We start from the raw sequence: 20,428 nt of genomic DNA on the forward strand, positions 1-20,428 counted from the left end.
ATGGAGCATGGTATAGTGGGCACTCCTGGATCTCCAAGTTTCTTTGGTATTCCACCCTTAAAAGTATAATTAGCAAGCATGGTGGAAATTTTAGCTTCCGGTATCTTTCTTTTATTTGTAACAATATCTTTCATATACTTAGCATAAGGATTCATTTTAAGCATATCAGTTAATCACATACGCAAAAAGATAGGTCTAATCATTTTAGCAAAGCGCTCAAAATCCTCATCATCCTTTTTCTTGGATGGTTTGAGGGGAAAAGGCATGGGTTTCTGAACCCAAGGCTCTCTTTCCTTACCGTGTTTCCTAGCAACAAAGTCTTTCTTATCATAACGTTGATTCTTTGATTGTGGGTTATCAAGATCAACAGCGGGTTCAATTTCTATATCATTATCATTACTAGGTTGAGCATCATCATGAACATTATCATTAACATTATCACAAGTTTCAGGTTCATTACCAGATTGTGTTTCAGCATTAGAGATAGAAATATCATTTGGATTCTCAGGTGTTTCAGTAATAGGTTCACTAGAAGCATGCAAAGTCCTATCATTTTTCTTTTTCTTCCTATTAGAAGGACTAGGTGTATCTACATTATTTCTCTGAGAATCTTGCTAAATTCTCTTAGGGTGGTCTTCAGGATACATAGGTTCTTGAGTCATTCTACCAGTTCTAGTAGCCACTCTAACAGCATAATCATTATTCTTACTATTCAATTCATTGAGCAAATCATTTTGAGCCTTAAGTACTTGTTCTACTTGAGTAGTAACCATAGAAGCATGTTTACTAATAAGTTTAAGTTCACCTTTGACATTAACCATATAATCACCCAAGTGTTCAAGCATATTTGAATTGTATTTCAATTATCTACCAAAATAAGCATTAAAGTTTTCTTGCTTAACCATAAATTTATCAAACTCATCTAAGCATGGACTAGCAAACTTAGTAAATGGGATTTAAGCTTTATCATATCTATAGAGAGAATTTACCTTTACTACCTGTGTCGGGTTATCAAGACCATGAGTTTCTTCAGTAGGTGAAGGATTAAGATCATATGTTTCTTTAACAAGTGGTAAATTAAGACCATGTATTTCTTCAATAGGAGGTAAATTCTTAACATCTTCAGCTTTAATACCTTTTTGTTTCATAGATTTCTTTGCCTCTTGCATATCTTCAGGGCTGAGAAATAGAATACCCCTCTTCTTCGGAGTTGGTTTAGGAATAGGCTCAGGAGTTTGTTCAGGAACTGGTTCAGGAAGTGTCAAATTATTTTCATTTGTCAACATATTATTCAATAGAATTTCAGCTTCATCCGGCGTTCTTTCCCTGAAAACAGAACTAGCACAACTATCCAGGTAATCTCTAGAGGCATCGGTTAGTCCATTATAAAAGATATCAAGTATTTCATTTTTCTTAAGAGGATGATCATGCAAAGCATTAAGTAATTGGAGAAGCCTCCCTCAAGCTTGTGGGAGACTCTCTTCTTCAATTTGCACAAAATTATATATATCCCTCAAAGCAGCTTGTTTCTTATGAGCAGGGAAATATTTAGCAAAGAAGTAATAAATCATATCCTGGGGACTACGCACACAACCAGGATCAAGAGAATTAAACCATATCTTAGCATCACCCTTTAATGAGAACGGAAATATTTTGAGTATATAAAAGTAACGCGATCTCTCATCATTAGTGAACAGGGCAGCTATATCATTTAACTTAGTAAGATGTGCCACAACAGTTTTAGATTCATAGCCATGAAAAGGATCAGATTCAACCAAAGTAATTATATCAGGATCAACAGAGAATTCATAATCCTTATCAGTAACACAGATAGGTGAAGTAGCAAAAGCAGGGTCAGGTTTCATTCTGGCATTTTGAGATTGCTGCTTCCATTTAGCTAATAACCTCTTGAGTTCGTATCTATCTTTGCAAGATAAAATAGCTAAAGAAGCTTCTTTATCAAAAACATAACCCTTAGGAATAACGGGAAAGTCTTCATCATCACTTTCATCAGTATTATCAGATTCAATATTTTCATTCTCTCTAACCCTAGCAAGTTGTTCATCAAGAAATTCACCAAGTGGCACAGTAGTATCAAGCATAGAAGTAGTTTCATCATAAGTATCATGCATAGCAGAAGTGGCATCATCAATAACATGTGACATATCAGAACGAATAGCAGAAGCAGGTTTAGGTGTCGCAAGCTTACTCAAAACAGAAGGTGAATCAAGTGTAGAGCTAGATGGCAGTTCCTTACCTCCCCTCATAGTTGAGGGATAAATCTTAGTGTTTGGATCTCTCAAGTTCTTCATAATGATAAGCAGATATAAATCCCAAGTGACTGAGCTATGCTCCCCGGCAACGGCGCCAGAAAATAGTCTTGATAACCCACAAGTATAGGGGGTCGCAACAGTTTTTGAGGGTAAAGTATTCAACCCAAATTTATTGATTCGACACAAGGGGAGCCAAACAATATTCTCAAGTATTAGCAGCTGAGTTGTCAATTCAACCACACCTGGAAACTTAGTATCTGCAGCAAAGTGTTTAGTAGCAAAGTAATATGATAGTAGTGGTAACGGTAGCAAAAGGTAACGGTAATAAAAGTAGTGTTTTTGGTATTTTGTAGTGATGATAGCAATAGCAACGGAAAAGTAAATAAGTGAAGAACAATATATGGAAAGCTCATAGGCAATGGATCAGTGATGTAGAATTATGCCGGATGCGGTTCATCATGTAACAATCATAACATAGGGTGACACGGAACTAGCTCCAATTCATCAATGTAATGTAGGCATGCATTCCGAATATAGTCATACGTGCTTATGGAAAAGAACTCGCATGACATCTTTTGTCCTACCCTCCCGTGGCGGCGGGGTCCTAGCAGAAACTAAGGGATATTAAGGCCTCCTTTTAATAGAGTACCAGACCAAAGCATTAACACATAGTGAATACATGAACTCCTCAAACTACGATCATCACTGGTAAGTATCCCGATTATTGTCACTTCGGGGTTAACGGATCATAACACATAATAGGTGACTATAGACTTGCAAGATAGGATCAAGAACTCCCATATATTGATGAAAACATAATAGGTTCAGATCTGAAATCATGGCACTCGGGCCCTAGTGACAAGCATTAAGCATAGCAAAGTCATAGCAACATCAATCTCAGAACATAGTGTATACTAGGGATCAAACCCTAACAAAACTAACTCGATTACATGATAGATCTCATCCAACCCATCACCGTCCAGCAAGCCTACGATGGAATTACTCACGCACGGCGGTGAGCATCATGAAATTGGTGATGGAGGATGGTTGGTGATGACAATGGCAACGGATTCACCTCTCCGAAGCCCCGAACGGACTCCCGATCAGCCCTCCCGAGAGGTTTTAGGGCTTGGCGGCGGCTCCATATCGTAAAACGCGATGATTTCTTCTCTCTCATTTTTTTCTCCCCGAAACCAAATATATAGAGTTGGGGTTGAGGTCGGAGGAGCTCCAGGGGGCCCACAAGGTATGGGGGCACGCCCTAGGGGGGCAGGTGCGCCTCCCACCCTCGTGGACAGGTGGTGGGACCCATGGTCTTCATCTTTTGCAGGGATTTTTTATTATTTCTGAAAAGATGTTCTGTGAAGTTTCAGGTCATTCCGAGAACTTTTGTTTCTGCACATAAATAACACCATGGCAATTCTGCTGAAAACAGCATCAGTCCGGGTTAGTTCCATTCAAATCATGCAAGTTAGAGTCCAAAACAAGGGCAAAAGTGTTTGGAAAATTAGATACGATGGAGACGTATAAATTTCTGGATAGCATAAAAGGATACTTGAATAAGAATTTTTCAATGAAAGACCTCGGTGAAGCTTCTTACATATTGGGCATGAAGATCTATAGAGATAGATCAAGACGCTTGTCGGCGTTCTGGGAACGGGGGTCCCCAGACTTGCCTACCTGCGGCCTGCAGCGTGGCTCAAAGGGGGGCCCAGCACGGCCCATCTTCATCAACACAGACCCAAGACCCTCGCGAGGGGCCAAGCCTCGCAGGGCGGACGACACGGAGCTTCCTCAGGCACGGCCTCATCAGGCTGGCTCGCGAGGAGGCGGAGAGATCAAGGCGGGGTACCTCACGAGGTGCCCGTGACGCAAGCCATGACGACCAAGGGTGCCAGGCGGGCGCCAGCCCACGCAGTGTCCTCCTTTCCTCTTTGGTGCAAAGGGAGCAAGCGCAGGCGAGAGCATCAAGCAAAGGCACCCATTTCAGTGCAACGAGACCAAGACCAGCCCAACGGCAGGGAGGAAGTCATTGTGGAGCCCAAGCTAGCGTCAGCCTTTGGCAGGCGAGGACCAACTTTAGTCAGGATAAGTGTACCCGATGTTCCTCTTCAAAATGGCCAATTCTTGGCGCCCTTCCCGCTCAATATTTGGGAATAGGCCCAGGGCCTTTGCCTATAAATAGGACTAGCCACCCCCAGGGGATGAAGAGAGACGGAGGGGAGAAAAAGAGATCATCAGGATAGAGAGAGAGAGACCAGATCAGCGAGATAAGATCAGATCGGCAAGAGAGAGAGAGAGAAGGGTGACTGAACTCCTCCTAGCAGTTCATCACCCCAGCCAAGAACAGACCCTCGCGAGGCTGTTCTTCCTTGTATTGTTCATCATCATCAGCCCAAGAGTCAATCCACCACACCACAAACTGGAGTAGGGTATTACACCACAACGGTGGCCCAAACCAGTATAAACCCTGTGTCTCTTGTGTTGTTCTTTCCATAGCTTAGATCTTAGCGAGGCGGTGGGGTGTAGGTAGGTAGAAGTCGAAATCTCCGCGCGCACCCCAGTGTTCGAACCTCAAGGGTCTGCCGGAACCTGAAACCCGAAAACGCTTGATAAATTTTTCAATAAGTACGTACCTTGACAAGTTTTTGAAGTAGCTCAAAATGGAGTAGTCAAAGAAGGAGTTCTTGCTTGTGTTGCAAGGTGTGAAGTTGAGTAAAGACTCAAAACCCAACCATGACAGGAAATAGAAAGAGAAAGAAAAGTCATTCCCTATGTCTCAGTCATAGGTTTTATAAAGTATGCTATGCTGTGTACCAGACCTATTGTATACCTTAGCATGTTTTTTGCAAGGGAGTACAATAGTGATCTAGGAGTAGATCACTGGACAGCGGTCAAAATTATCCTTAGAGGACTAAGGATATATTTCTCGGTTATGGAGGTGACAAAAAATTCATCGTAAAGGGTTACGTTGATGCAAGCTTTGACACTGACCTAGATGACTATAAGTCTCGATCCAGATACATATTAAAAGTGGGAGCAATTAGCTAGAGTAGCTCCGTGCAGAGTATTGCAGACACAGAAATTTGCGAGATACATACGGATCTGAATGTTGCAGAGCCGTAGACTAAACTTCTCTCACAAGTAAAACATGATCACTCTTTGGGTGTTAGTCACATGAATATGTGAACTAATCACATAAAGATTTGAACTATTGGTTCGAAATCACATGACGATGTGAACTAGATTATTGACTCAAGTGCAAGTGGGAGACTAAAGGAAATATGCCTAGAGGCAATAATAAAGTTGTTATTTATATTTCCTTATATTATGATAAATGTTTATTATTCATGCTAGAATTGTATTAACCAGAAACTTAGTACATGTGTGAATACATAGACAAACAGAGTGTCACTACTATGCCTCTACTTGACTAGCTCGTTAATCAAAGATGGTTAAATTTCCTAGCCATAGACATGAGTTGTCATTTGATCAACAGGGTCACATCATTAGAGAATGATGTGATTGACTTGACCCATCCGTTAGCTTAGCACTATGATCATTTAGTTTATTGCTATTGCTTTCTCCATGACTTATACATGTTCCTATGACTATGAGATTATGCAACCCCCGAATAATGGAGGAACACTTAGTGTGCTATCAAACTTCACAACGTAACTGGGTGATTATAAAGATGCTCTACATGTGTCTCCGATGGTGTTTGTTGAGTTGGCATAGATCGAGATTAGGATTTGTCACTCCGATTGTCGGAGAGGTATCTCTGGGCCCTCTCGGTAATGCACATCACTATAAGCCTTGCAAGCAATGTGACTAATGAGTTAGTTGCAGGATGTTGCATTACGGAACGAGTAAAGATACTTGTCAGTAACGATATTGAACTAGGTATGATGATATAGACGATCGAATCTCGGGCAGCAAGTAACGTACCGATGACAAAGGGAACAATGTATGTTGTTATGCGGTTTGACCGATAAAGAACTTCATAGAATATGTAGGAACCAATATGAGCTTCTAGGTTCCGCTATTGGTTATTGACCAGAAGTGAGTCTCGGTCCTACATAGTTCTCGAACCCGTAGGGTCAGCACGCTTAAAATTCGATGACGATCGGTATTATGAGTTTATGTGCTTTGATGTACCGAAGGTAGTTCGGAGTCCCGGATGTGATCACGGACATGACGAGGAGTCTCGAAATGGTCGAGACATAAAGATTGATATATAGGACGACTGTATTCGGACACCGGAAATGTTCCGGAGAAGTTTCGGATAAAACCGGAGTCCTGGAGGGTTACCGGAACCCCCCGGGGGAACTAATGGGCCTCATGGGCCTTAGTGGAGAGAGAGAGGGGCGGCTAGGGCAAGCCGCGCGCCCCTCCCCCTTGGGTCCGAATTGGACTAGGAAGGGGGGTCGCGCCTCCCTTTCCTTCTCCCTCTCTCCCTCTCCTTCCTTCCCCCTCTCTTCCCTTATTGGAAACCTACTAGGAATAGGATTCCTATTCCTAGTAGGAATCCTATTTGGGGCGTGCCCCATGAGGGCCGGCCGGCCTCCCCCTTGCTCTCCTTTATATACGGGGGTACGGGGCACCCTAGAACACACAAGTTGAAAGTTGTCTTAGCCGTGTGTGGTGCCCCCTCCACAGATTTCCACCTCGATCATATCATTGTAGTGCTTAGGCGAAGCCCTGCATCGGTAACTTCATCATCACCGTCATCACGCCATCGTGCTGACGAAACTCTCCCTCGACCTCAGCTGGATCTAAAGATTGTGGGATGTCAACGAGCTGAACGTCTGCAGATCACGGAGGTGTCGTACCTTCGGTGCTAGGATCGGTCGGATCATGAAGACGTACGACTACACCAACCACGTTGTCATAACGCTTCCGCTTTCGGTCTACGAGGGTACATGGACAACGCTCTCCCCTCTCATTGATATGCATCACCTAGATGGATCTTGCGTGTGCGTAGGAATTTTTTTGAAATTACCGCGTTCCCCAACATATGTGTATCACTACGATCGAGATTCAGTAAACCACTCACCTTGGGTGTATGACCTCAGAATAACGATTATTCATGTAAACAGAATAACGATTATTCTTTGACTTAAATGAATAACCCTATTGCAATAAACATGATTCAATCATATTAAGCTCAACGCAAACACCAAATAACATTTATTTTAGGTTCAATACTAATCTTGAAGGTAAAGGGAGTGTGTTATGGTGATCTTATCAACCTTGGAATCACTTCCAACACACATCGTCACCTTGCCCTCAACTAGTCTTTATTCATTTTGTAACTCCTGTTTCGAGTTACTAATCATAGCAACAGAACCAGTATCAAATACCCAGGGGCTATTATGAACACTAGTAAAGTACACATCAATAACATGTATATCATATATACTTTTGTTCACTTTTCCATCCTTCTTATCCGCCAAGTATTTGGGGCAGTTTCGCTTCCAGTGACCATTTCCTTCACAGTAGAGAAGCACTCAGTTTCAGGCTTGGGTCTAGCTTTGGGCTTCTTAATGGGAGTGGCAACTTGCTTGTCATTCTTCTTGAAGTTCCCTTTCTTTCCCTTGCCGTTTGTCGGTGGGAAAGACACCTATGGGACCACTGGGATCCCTTCTACGGTCGGTGGGCGCGGGGTCATGAGAAGAACAGGTTTAGCGAGCAAGCACACGGATCGTTTACCCAGGTTCGGGCCGCGAGGATGCGTAAAACCCTAGTCCTGCTTTGGTGGATGTATTGAGTGTTCTTGAGCTTTTTGAACTAGCTACGGTGGCTGTGCCGTTCCAAAAAGCTGAATCCCTCTCCTGGTCGCCTCGGGCCTCCTTTTATAGGAAGAAGGGGTTGCCACAGAGGCATACAGAAGGTGGAAAGGCCTATAGTGCGCGAGCTTATCGCACGACATTACGGGACAAAGTGCATTAAATGTGCTACGTAGGTGTCCATTAGCTTTATTGGGGACAGGAACGAGGCTCGTCCCGTCCGTCGCCGCTTCACCTTGCTTCGACACGCGCCCAGACTAGCGATGCATGTAGCGCCATGTAGGCAGACAGGCAGCTGAGGTGGCGCGGTGGTAGGGCCTTCATGAAGATCTACATGCCGCCACGTAGGTGCTTGCTGATTTAGCCTGGAAGCTGCATGTTGCCACGCAGGTGCCTGCCTAGCTGGTTGGGCTGGCAGCTGCATGCGAAGGGTGGCGGAGTCTTGGCTGGTGCGGGCCTGGCAGTGGCCCTACTGGCGTCCTTGGAAAGGGCCTTGCCATGGTGTCGCAGTCGTCCCCGGCAAGACGCTTGCCGGGGGTCTTGTGGATTTCCCTGGCGAGGATCCCGCCGAGGGTCGTCGTTTTCTTATCCTCATCTGATCATGTGTGTTTATGATCTTGACAAAGATCTGCATGCCACCACGGAGGTGCCTCCCAACCCCTGGTCCCAATGTAGTTTATTGGGTCAGAGCCTGTGGGCTCAAGGTTGGCTCGCTCCATTGGTGTTGGGCAAGTTGCCTCGGCAAGGCTCTTGCCGGGGCTGCGGGGGCGCCTCGGCAAGGATCTTGCTGAGGGAGTCCACCTCGCCCTCTTGCCCTCCTGCACTTCTAGTCTTGGCGTCGCCTTGGTTGTCTTATGCTTCGACTTCCCTCCTCTGCCCTGCTAAGTGTGGCCGCGACGCGTGGCTCTGACTGCCTGTGCATAAGTAAAGGGGTCAAAAGGAGAGCCCCTACTTTTGTACACCGACAGGAGCCCCCAGGCCTGGGCCACACATAAGCGCAACGCGTTGTTGGGCTAGGCCCAGAACGGTGCGCGGGCAGGTGGGCGGATTTTACCGTAGTAACTTCTTGTCCGTTGCGCTTCCCCATGACGTGGGGGTCATGCGTGGGGCAGTTCCCGCACACATGCGTCATATCGTGGTTAATGGGAGAGGAGGCGGCTTGCGCCTTCCCCATAAAAAGCGGAATAATCGCGGGCGCTCTGCTCACTTTACCCCTGCATCTTCTCCAATCTCGGAACCGCTGCCCCTTTCTCCTTCCTTCTCAAGCTTCTGCCCCTTCTTGCCACCGCTGCGTCTTCGCTGCCCTCTGCCCCTCGCCTCTCGCAGCCGCCATGGCCCCCAAAACCAACTAGGGCAAAGGGATGGCCAAGGACGCCGGAGCCACCGGAGAGTGAGCTAGCAGCGCGGCAGACGCAGCTCGCCTACTTCCCCTCGACGGTCAATGTGTTCGAGCTCCGGGACAGCTTCAGGCCCCTGTGGGGGTGAAAGACGGGGGCGATGGGGCATCCAGCCACGCGCGTCGTCCCCACCAACTGCACCGAGGCCGCCCCGAATCGGTACCCATTTTTCGTCGACTACTTCTCTTGCGGCCTCTGCCCCCTTTTCTCCGATTTCTCCAATGATGTCATGCACACATTTGGCTTCCACCTCCTGGACTTTACTCCAAATGTTGTGTCGTGCATGGATCTTTTTGCCCACCTCTGTGAGGTCTTCGCCGGAGTCATCCCCAACACAGCACTCTTTCGCCATTACTTTTACCCTCGCATCCAGGGGGAGGCGCCATCTCTGGTTGCGTCGCCTGGATCCCGAGGTCCAAAGGGGCGTACCCAGAGGGCGCCCAGAAGGAGAGGTGGGAAGAATGGCGGGGCCGGTGGTGCTAGATTGAGGAGGACGACCCATAGGAGTTCCGCCAGGTTCGCAGGCCCGACTGGGGCGACGTCGACGCCTAAGATGACAAGCTCAAGAATGCCATCACCTGGATTCTTCGCCTCACCGAGGCCGGGCTCACCCTTGAGATGATCGAGGCGGATTTCATTTGCCGCCAAATCACTTTGCTGCATAACAAGGGGAGGTCGGCCTGGCTCTTCACGAATGCGGCCGATATCATGAGGCTTCGCCCCGGCCTCGACCACAACTTCACGATGCTGGCGCACTCTCACTTCTGCCAGCGGCTCTTCCAGGTCGACGTGGGCCACGATGGTAAGGCCGAGAGGTCCGGCAAGGCCGCAAAGGCCGGCAAGGTTGCCAAGGGGCCCTTGTTTGGGTTGCCGGCGGGGGTGGTCCCGCTGAGCAATAACTCACGCCGGAACGACATCATCGCCATGATGCCGGACTGTAACGCGCATGTCCCTGTCCCCAATTGGGCCAAGCTGCCGGAGGAGCAGGTGCAGGAGTTCTTCGACAATCTGGAGGAGAAGTACGTCCGCGACGAGACGCGGCTCTTCCAGGACACCACCCAGGCGGAGCTGGACTACATCGCCGCCAGGGCGGCGGAGGCGGAGCTCGCCAAGGAGGCCGGCAGCGCCGACGGCGTGGAGGACAAGGCCGCGGTGGCTGCAGAGGAGAAGGAACTCGCCTAGTGGGCAGAGTCTGCTGGGGAGGCCAGCAGCGCCCGCACCGGGCCACCTCTCATCGAGGATGACGACGACGAGTCGTCAGAGGAGGAAGCTGAAGCTGTCGAGCCCTGGGCCGCGGGGAAAGGGCGAGTCCTGCGGCGGGCCAGCTCCAGCGAGCCGGTTCAGCCCGGCAGGGCCGCGCAACCCTGGCATGCCCAGGAGATGTTCGCGTGCCAAATGAGGGTCGCGGCGGCGAGGTAGTTGGTGAAGGTTGCGGTGGCGAAGAAGAAAGCATCTGCCTCCTCTTCGTCCAAGTGTTCCCCAACTCCGCCTACTTCCCCTCCTCCACCTGCTTCCCCTCCTTCCATAGGCGACAACACGGAGGTCTTCTTTAACCTCGGGTCTCTCAGCCCAAGGAGGAAGAGGAAGGTAGCAGAAGAGGAGGTGGAGAACGAGTAAGTGTCGTTTCCTTTTGTCATCTCCGGCTCCTCTAATTGTGCTTCTTATCTTGACTTGTTTTCGTATCGGCAAGGATGCGAAGACGCTGGCCCAGAGGGTGAAGAGGGCCAGGTCTTCGGCAGGCGGCCAGCCCCCGCGGACACCTCTAAGGCGCCACTGGTGGTGGTGAGCAGTCCGGACAGGAGCCACTGGCGCAGCCCCCAGCGTAAGTTCGCCACTCACTCCCCGTCAACGTGTGTTGGGGGCACGATCCCTTAGTGCTGACCTTGCCATGATTGCAGGAGGAGGCCAGCAGCAGGAGGAGCCACAGAGTGCTACCCCCAACACGCCGCCCCCATCAACCACGCCGCCCCAAGGGGCGTCTCCAGCAAGGGCGCCAAGCACCGAGCCCATGCACATGGAGGAGGAGAAGGAGAACTTGGGCGCCGGTGGCTTCGCCTCGGCGCCAAATGTTGGAGGGGAGGGAACCTCTGCTTCCCAGCCCGGCATGGGTAAGCCACTTTCCTTCCACCCTTGCCTTTCCCTTTTCTGTTCTTGGCTTCGCCTTATCCCCTTCTCGATATACAGGTCCTTCTTCGGTGGATCCGTAGGACATAGATACAGTCATCGAGGATTGAGGGAGTCCTGGATTAGGGGGTCTCCGGACAGCCGGACTATATCCCTTGGCCGGACTGTTGGACTATGAAGATATGAGATTGAAGACTTCGTCCCGTGTCCGGATGGGACTCTACTTGGCGTGGAAGGCAAGCTAGGCAATACGGATATGCATATCTCCTCCTTTGTAACTGACCTTGAGTAACCCTAGCCTCGTCCGGTGTCTATATAAACTGGAGGGTTTTAGTCCGTAGGACAACATACAATCATACCATAGGCTAGCTTCTAGGGTTTAGCCTCTCCGATCTCGTGGTAGATCAACTCTTGTACTACTCATATTATCAAGAATAATCAAGCAGGACGTAGGGTTTTACCTCCAACAAGAGGGCCCGAACCCGGGTAAACATCGTGTCCCCTACCTCTTGTTACCATCTGCCTTAGATGCACAGTTCAGAACCCCCTACCTGAGATCCGCCGGTTTTGACACCGACATTGGTGCTTTCATTGAGAGTTCCTCTGTGTCGTCGTCATTAGGCTTGATGGCTCCTTTGATCATCGATAGCGATGCAATCCAAGGTGAGACTTCTCTCCCCGGACAGATCTTTGTATTCGGCGGCTCCGCACTGCGGGCCAACTCGCTTGGCCATCTAGAGCAGATCGGGAGTTACGCCCCTGGCTATCAGGCCAGATTTGGAAACTTGAACTACACAGCCGACATCCACGGAGACTTGATCTTCCACGGATTCGAGCCCTTGCCGAGTGTGCTGCACGGTCACGATGAGCATGACTTAGCTCTACCATCGGATAGTGTTCGGGCGATCGCACTGGCGACCGCTCCGACCCTCAAATCAGAGCCAATTGCGCCATACAGTGACGGGTAGATAGACCCCGCCGCGGAGGCCGCACTCTCATCGGCGATCGAGCCGAGTATCGACCTTACCTTTCACGAGAGCCGTGATGCCCAACTACCGGATTCTTCCCCGGCCACGGACTCTGAACCGCCTACGCCCGTGCCTATCGAATCCAACTGGGCGCCGATCATGGAGTTCATCTCCGCGGATATCTTTCAGCACTCACCCTTCGGCGACATACTGAACTCATTAAGGTCTCTCTCTCTCTGTCAGGAGAGCCCTAGCCGAACCATGTCCGACAGAATTGGGATGCGAATGACGAAGAAATTCGCCGCCCACCCACCACCCACTTAGTAGCCACTGTCGACGATTTGACCGACATGCTCGACTTCGACTCTGAAGGCATCGACGGTATGGACGACAATGCAGGAGACGAGCAGGAACTACTGCCCATAGGGCACTGGACGCCCACTTCATCACATGATGTATACATGGTGGACACACCCAAAGAAAATGACGATGAAGAACGGAAGGACGTAGCGAAGGGTTGTTCCCTCGAGAAGCAGGCAAAGCGGCGGCGTAAGCGCCGCTCAAAATCCCGCCTCGGCAGAAGCAGCGATCATATAAACCCAGCGATAGAGCAAGGCGAGCCAGCGGACGACAAACACGGCATTGAACCATCGTCCGACCATGGCAACACGGAGAATCAAACCGAACAACCCGACTCCGTCGAAGATAACAGTCCGGATAACATCACGCCGGACAGGCACCCGGAGCAACAGAATACCCATATAAGGCTTGTTGCCACTACGAGGAGTCTCAAAAAGCAGAAGCAAAGGCTCAGGGCTGCACAAGACACACTCAGAATCAGATGGAGTGAAGTACTCAACACTGAAGCGAAGTACGACAGTAATCGCCACACCAAGAGCTACACGAAGCGAAAGTTGCTACCTGAATTCGATGAGGAGGCCTTAGATCCCCCGCAATCAAAAAACAAAATGGCCATCCGGTCGGATAGACGACCTCGTGGCCAACATAGAGCGGCAAACGACGCCGCACATAAGCCAGTACGTGATCCGTGTGAGGGCTCGCATCAAAAGGACGGCGCAACCAGATCCATCTACGGGCCACGCAAGCGTGCTCCAGCATGCAATGCAACACAACAAACATCCCAACACCACGGTACACCCAAATACAAGGGTGCCGCACACCCCCTATGTTTCACCGATGAGGTGCTGGACCACGAATTTCCAGAGGGATTCAAACACGTAAACTTAGAGGCGTATGACGGAACGACAGACCCTGGGGTCTGGATTGAGGACTACATCCTCCATATCCATATGGCTCGAGGAGACTATCTCCACGCCATCAAGTACTTACCCCTCAAGCTCAAAGGGCCAGCTCGGCACTGGCTTAAAAGCCTCCCTGAAAACTCCATTGGAAGCTGGGAAGAGCTCGAAGACGCTTTTCGGGCAAATTTTCAAGGGACCTATGTCCGACCACCGGATGCAGACGATTTGAGTCATATAACTCAACAGCCCGGAGAGTCAGCCCGAAAGCTTTGGAATAGGTTCCTCACTAAAAATTACCAAATAGTCGACTGCCCGGACGCCGAAGCCTTAGCAGCTTTTAAGCACAAGTTCGGGACGAATGGCTTGCTAGACACCTCGGCCAAGAAAAGCCGAGAACAATGGCAGCATTAACAAGCCTCATGACCCGCTTTTGCACGGGCAAGGATAGCTGGTTAGCCCGATGCAGCACCAGTGACCCAAGTACATCCGAAGTCAGGGATGAAAACGAGAAACCATGACGCAGCAAAAACAAGCGCCGGAATAAAGAAGACAGCCCAAAGAGCACGGTGGTAAACGCTGGATTTAGAAGCTCTCGGCCAGGTCAACAAAAGCTGCCCTCCAAAGGCAACAGAGAAGAACTGTCCAGCCTAAACAAGATTCTGGATAAAATATGTTAGATCCACAGCACCCCCGATAAACCTGCAAATCATACCCATAGAGAATGTTGGGTCTTCAAGCAGTCCGGCAAGCTCAACGCCGAACATAAGGGGCAGGATACACCAAGCGAAGACGAGGACGAGCCTCGCAAGCAAAGAATGGGGGAACAGAAGAAATTCCCACCAGAAGTCAGAACAGTAAATGTGTTACACGTGACAAAGGGGAGAAACAAAGCGGCACTCCTAGAGACACATGCCCCAGGGCCTATCACCGCGGAGGTCTGCCACTAGTCGTCCCAACCGATCACCTTTGACCATCGGGATTACTCGGCAAGTATCCGGCATGCAGGATGGGCTGTCTTGGTATTAGACCCAATAATTGACGGATACCACTTCACACGAGTCCTGATGGACGGCGGAAGCAGTTTAAACCTGATATATCAGGACACAGTCCGCAAAATGGGGATTGACCCAACAAAAATTAGCCGCACCAATACTACCTTTAAAGGAGTAATGCCAGGCCCAGAGGCCCATTGCACGGGCTCCCTGCTACTAGAGGTTATATTCGGCTTTCCCGATAACTCCCGCAACGAAAATTTAACTTTCCACATCGCTCCGTTCGAAAGTGGCTATCAAGCACTACTCTGACGCGAAGCTTTCGCTCGCTTTAACGCAATACCGCATTACGCTTCTCTCATGCTTAAGATGCTCGATCCACATGGCATCATTACAGTAAATGGAAATATTGAGCGCTCCTTGCGCGTGGAAGACCGCGCGGCTGCCTTGGCAGCCGCACACTAAACGGCCTCACCAACTAAAGCATCTGACAGGTCGTTAAGACCACGGACGCGGTTGGACGAGTCCGGCGCAGCTATATGTAATTGATACAGGTTTGATGGCTATACCCCTATTACAATACAAGGGGCTCAACGCGCGCAAACAAGGGGCAATTAGGCTCAACTTTACTCATTTTGAACTGTACATGGTTTGTTTAGTATAAACTACCTTTTGCACGACAACTTTTCAATTAAGTTCCTTTCTTTTTCAGTTGACCATTGTGCTACACCCGTCCAGAATACGGCACAACGGAGACACAGGCGCAGACGTGCAGCAGGGACCCGTTCCAAGGATTCTTTTTAGATTAAGACCCTGCGTAAACCTTTTTTACTATCTCTTGTTGATACACATCCCTCGGATTCTCAGTACAGTTGAGAAGGATGCTAACGTATTGGCATGTGGCCACGTCAGAATATTGCACGTACCTGGACACCATGGGCTTATTACAAAGGGCACTGTTTAGGCCCGGTTTACATCATAAAGACTGAATACCTTAGGGAGTGTTCGGCTTCATGAGTTTGGCCTTATATGCATCAGCTCCGAATCATGTCTTTGGTCAAATGTTGGGTTTGCCCGGCTCTTGTGTTTTGCTGCCTTACATTCCGCTCTATCGGCTAAGGCGGCACCAGGAGAACTACTGCGATTGTGCCCTGGTTCATCCGGACGAGCAGCTCAGTAGAGAAAGCTGAAAACTGACTGTCATGATATAGCGTGAGACTGGTCAACCACTCGATGACCTAGCGGAATCTCCGGGATTCCTCTGCCTTAATGAAGGGCCGTTTCCCGGCCAGGCATATACGCGCCCCGAATCCAGATGAGCGCGGAGCCACTAGGGGCTATATAGTAGCCCCACTGTCAAACTCCTCTGGCTAAGTGAAAGTGTTAAAGCATTATAGTCTGGTTGCCTAGTTCGTTGCGCTATCACCTCCTTAATGGACCAAGACGTTGGATCAAGTGTGAATATGCGTCTTCTGCGAACACCCCCGCATTATATGCGTGGGGGCTGAAGCCAACGACTGCCATCTTTCAGGTTATATACATATATACATAAACGGCCGCACAAGAGGCATCATAGCACTTTCGGGCAAAAGTATAAATACAGCCTTGATAAATTCAATAAAACATTGTTTGTACAATGGTACTACATGTCACTGGAAAATAATATTCTTCGAGCACTGAGCCTCGATCGAACGAGCGCCTTCAAGGACTTCTTCAAAGTAGTGCTCGGCAGCCACTCGGCCTATGGCCGAACCCTGTGCCGCAATAGTGGTGGCCTCCATCTCCGCCCAGTATGTTTTGACATGGGCAAGGGCCATCCGCGCACCTTCTATGCACGCTGATCTCTTTACAGCATTGATGCGTGGCACAGGTTCAAGGAATTGTTGCATTAAGCTAAAGTAGCTACTCGGCCTTGGCCCTCCCGGCCACAGGTGATCCACAACGGACCTCATGGCAAGTCCGGACAACCTATGGAGCTCGGCCCAACCGGTCAATCGCTCATTCAGCAGCAGCGGACGGACTGGAGCGTGAAACTGTGACCAGAACAGCTTCTCCACTTCGGGACCTTTTTGATCCTTGAAGAACTCGGCTGCATCAGCAGCACTTGCAACCAAATCCATGTACGCGTCCGCAGAACTCCATAGCCGGTCCAGAGGAGCATACTTTGGATCTCCGAACTTAGTCCGTAACAAGAAGGGCTTCCCAGACACGATATCTGCAGCTTGATTCAGCTCCTCCTCCGTCGCTCCAATTTTGGAGCGGGCTTCCTTGGCAGCCACCCGGGCCTTCTCCAGGTCCATCGCCTTTGCCTAGTTTTCCTCTTCAAGAAGCCGGTAACGGTCAGCAGCATCTTTTAGCTCCACGGCCATCTTGGCAATTTTTTCTTTGCTCTCGCAATGTGTGGCCTGTTCGGCCCTTAACTCTTCGGCCGCCTGTAAAGCGGCCGCATTGCTACTCCTTGCTTGCTCCTTGGCTCGGGCAAGCTCCGCCCGAAGGGTCTCCACGGTGGCCGCTCCATCTGCAGTCACAACATATTAAAGATACTGGCATCATGCTGCTCTTATTATGTGATGATCACCAGAAAAATCACTCACCTTGTGCCTCGTCAAGCCGCTTGTTGACAAGCACGGTGTCGGCATCTGCCGCATCCAGTTGCCGCTTTAGTTCGGCAAACCCATCAGTTCGGCTAGCCACCGGAGCTTCAACCACCTGCACATAAAGGCAGTCTGGTTATTACCTGGGACTATGATCCTCTGTTTGCCGCCGTTCTCGACGACAACTAGAGTCTCAGGGGCTACTATCTGCATGTGCATACCTAATGTATGTGGTACTGTTAAAGGCATACATTATTTTACGTACCTCGAAGCCTTTCAGTAGACTCATAAAAGCTTCGTGCAAACCGCTTTCGGCGGATGAAATCCTTTCAATTACCGTACCCATTAGTCTACGATGTGCTTCTGAGATGACAGCTTTCCCCAGAAGATCCTTCAGCGCATCCGACCGCACACAGTATGGACCCTTGCTGCCGCTCTCCTCAAGAGCCGGATACTGGGGATGCCGGGCAGCCAAAGGGTTATCCTCTGGCGATATTGGATCCGGAGATACCCTTCGTGATGACACTTCAAGGTCGCCCCCTTCTTGAGCTGGGGAGTCCGGGGGAGGCGTTTCACTCTCCATCATCTCCGGAAGAAGATCCCCCGAAGATGAACTCTGTCGAGAAGGGCTGCGATCCGGACTACAATTTACAAGCATCGGTTATTGTCTTCAGAAGTAAGGTAGGATATCTTCACTATTAAGTACCTTTTGATTACTTACAGCTCGGTAGAGGGCTGATCCCCGCACGGACATTGTGCGGCAAGAATACCCTCCGAGGCAGGACCCTCTGGCGGAGATTTCTTCTCCCATTTGGAAACCTTAGTTCCCGGATCTTCAGAGTTAGTCCTCTTCCTTCCCCGGGGAGAGTGAATGTCAGATTTTTCCCTTTGGTTATCCTCCCTCATGGAGGCGCTCATTCCCTCGATTGGAATAGGTAGCGATGGAGGCCCACTTTCACCCTCTTTATTCCCCCCTTCATCTTCCTTTGAGGGCACTAGACAAGGTGCTGGCTCGAGCATCTTTTCCAGCACCGGATTATCCAAGCCTTCGGGAAGGGGGGCCGAACAGCGGATCATCTTCGCCTTTGTTATCCAGTACTGGTCAAAGAGCGATTCTTCAGAATGATGTCATGATAAATAAAAGGACAGTGTGTTCGGCCATGGGATTACTTACTTGGGCAGCGGGGCGGTTGCAGCTCAGGTCCATGTCCTCGGTAGTGTCCGGACACTCTATTTGTGGTCCGAAGAACGATTTGTACATCTCCTCATGCGTCATGCCGAGGAAATTCTGAATAGTGCGCGGTCCTTCCGGGTTGAATTCCCACATGCGGAGGGGCCGACGTTTGCAAGGCTAGACTCGACGAACCAGCATAACTTGCATTACCATAACCAGACTGAAATCTCCCTTGAAGAGATCTCGGATACTACTCTGCAGTATTGGCACGTCCTTGGCTGGACCGCAGCTCAGCCCCCTGCTGATCCATGACATCAGTTGTGGTGGAGGGCCCGAGCGAAAGGTGGCGGCAGCTACCCACTTGGCACTTCGGGGAGCTGTGACATAAAACCACTCCCATTGCCACAATCCGGACACCTTTGGAAAGGAACCCTTTGGCCATGGAGCATCAGCAATTTTGCTTATTAGAGCACCTCCGCACGCTGCATACTGCCCCTCGACCATCCTCGGCTTCACATCGAAGGTCTTGAGCCACAGGCCGAAGTGAGGGGTAATGCGGAGGAAGGCCTCACAAACGACAATAAATGACGAGATGTGAAGAAGGGAATCCGGGGACAGATCGTGAAAATACAGCCCGTAATAGAACATAAGACCCCTAACAAAGGGATCCAGAGCAAGGCCTAGTCCTCGGAGGAAGTGGGACACGAAAACAACGCTCTCGTTGGGTTCGGGAGTAGGGACGACCTGCCCTCGGGCGGGCAGCCTATGCGAAATTTTGGCGGTCAGATATCTGGCCTCCCTCAACTTCTTGATGTCCTCCTCCATGACGGAGGAAGGCATCCACCGGTCTTGAAGGCTGGATCTGGACATGATTGAAGGTCTGAAGCACCTGACCTGGGCTTTGGGTGTTAGAACTCGAGGCAGGGGAAGGATTCGATTGAGCATGGGAGGGAAAAAAGAAAAAGCCTTGTCCCTTTATAAAGGGGATGAATATCAGGCGTCCTCCTCGTGGCCGTTCGAGGCTTACCTAAGATCTAGGAGTCATACCAACAGGCACGGTTGGGTTACCCACGTTTGTATTGATGAGAATCCCGTGATAAGGGGAACACGATCTTTGCTTTGACAAGATGTGTCAAGAAACCGCCACGTGTTATGTGCGGGGCTGGTTAAAGAAAAACGGTTCAAATAATTACCGGGCCGTGGCATGATGTCATGCTGCCAAAACGTGTCAGCAAATTAGATTTGTGGAAATATTATTCTCTCTACGGTGGTATGTGGAACTTATTTTGCAGGGTCGGACACTATCCTTGTATTCAAACTCTTCCGTGGTGTATTCGGAGGAGGAACCCACCTTGCAATGCCGAAGACAACACTGCATGCCGGACTCATCGTCATTGAAGCCTGGTTCAGGGGCTACTGAGGGAGTCCTGGATTAGGGGGTCTCCAAACAGCCGGACTATATCCCTTGGCCGGACTGTTGGACTATGAAGATACGAGATTGAAGACTTCGTCCCGTGTCCGGATGGGACTCTACTTGGCATGGAAGGCAAGCTAGGCAATGCGGATATGCATATCTCCTCCTTTGTAACCGACCTTGTGTAACCCTAGCCTCCTCCGGTGTCTATATAAATCAGAGGGTTTTAGTCCGTAGGACAACATACAATCATACCATAGGCTAGCTTCTAGGGTTTAGCCTCTCCGATCTCGTGGTAGATCAACTCTTGTACTACTCATATTATCAAGAATAATCAAGCAGGACGTAGGGTTTCACCTCCATCAAGAGGGCCCGAACCTGGGTAAACATCGTGTCCCCTGCCTCCTGTTACCATCCACCTTAGACGCACAGTTAGGGACC

The sequence above is a fragment of the Triticum urartu genome, chromosome 5A, assembly GCF_056163025.1.
Source record: "Triticum urartu cultivar PI428250 chromosome 5A, HENAU_Tu73, whole genome shotgun sequence".
Taxonomy (NCBI): domain Eukaryota; kingdom Viridiplantae; phylum Streptophyta; class Magnoliopsida; order Poales; family Poaceae; genus Triticum; species Triticum urartu.